Raw genomic sequence first — 1,165 nt, 5'->3', positions numbered from 1 at the left:
CATACACATACACACACACACACACACACACACACACACATACAGATCTTCCCTCATCTCATTTCTCCTGCTTGTGTTTCATTAACTTCAGAATGTAACAGGGCCCTGCGTCTCGATGTTGCTGGTAAAGTTTTGATTAGAAGGCCCAGGTGTGAGGGAATCTCTGAGCACAGTAGCTCAGAGATCAGTCAGTCAGGCGTGAGTGTGTGTTTGGATCCGTTAAATTGAGCGCAAGGAGCAAAAACATCTGCTCCTCTGCTGTCTGTCGTAGAGACACGCGAGAGAATATACTTAAGTGTGAACTGAATGTAATTAAATGAAAATGTACTATAGTTTAAATTTATATTAAAAGCAATTAGTTGAACTTAAAGAGGAAGTGGAAGTGAAATAGTCAGTCAAGTTTACATTATTTAAGAAACTGATGGCTAATGGAGCAAATCAACCCCATGACGTCACAAGCTGTGGTACTGCAAGATGGTCGGCATCCTTGCTCCAAAAGCTATAACAAAACATCCTTTTTTCTTTAAAATGGTTACATTAATCATGTTTGTTATATATATATATTTTTTTTTATTAAAGTGGAAATCAGTTTACTAAAAAAATTTAACTTGACTGGCTGCTTCACTTCCACTTTAAGATAGTTTTTTTTGACTCACTTAAAGAGGGGGTAAGTGATTTCTGGTAGCCAATGTTGACATTTGAAATCACCAAAACAAACACACCCCTACCCCAAAAGGATCTCGCCCCTATTTTGATAGCTCCGCCCCACACCTACGTACGCAACCCAGGCAACGATTAGTTCTGTGAAACAAAGCAAAACTGCTGCTGCGTTCCATTCATGACGTATTGACACAAATTTCAAATGATTTTCAACGGTCGCTTTGTCGCGTCCAGTGTACTAGAGCAGTGTTTCCCAACCGGGGGGCCGTCTGTCGAGAGCAGGGGTGCCGTGTAAAAAAATCCTTTTTTAATATTTTTAAATTGCTAAAATGTTTTTTAAAAAGCATCTATTATGTAATATCCATGTCTAATGTCGCCAATAATTAGAGATGCACCGAAATTTCGGCTGCCGGAAATTAGCTCACCGCTCTGGTTTCACTTTCACGTGGTGTGACGCTTTGTGCGTGTGTGTATTATCCATAGACTGTATGGTATAGCCGCTCCA

The 1,165-nt window shown here is 40.0% G+C and overlaps 1 protein-coding gene across 1 annotated transcript in view; it reads left to right on the top strand.

Moving 5' to 3' along the window:
- LOC107602099 (segment polarity protein dishevelled homolog DVL-3-like) overlaps window positions 1–1,165 on the top strand; it is a 36,700-nt gene that overhangs the window by 10,201 nt on the left and 25,334 nt on the right. The window lies entirely within an intron of this gene.

This window comes from Sinocyclocheilus grahami, unplaced genomic scaffold, assembly GCF_001515645.1.
Source record: "Sinocyclocheilus grahami isolate Dianchi unplaced genomic scaffold, SAMN03320097.WGS_v1.1 scaffold319.1, whole genome shotgun sequence".
Taxonomy (NCBI): Eukaryota; Metazoa; Chordata; class Actinopteri; order Cypriniformes; family Cyprinidae; genus Sinocyclocheilus; species Sinocyclocheilus grahami.
The sequence above is the reverse complement of the archived record's forward strand: the minus strand, read 5'-3'. Positions and strand labels throughout refer to the sequence as shown.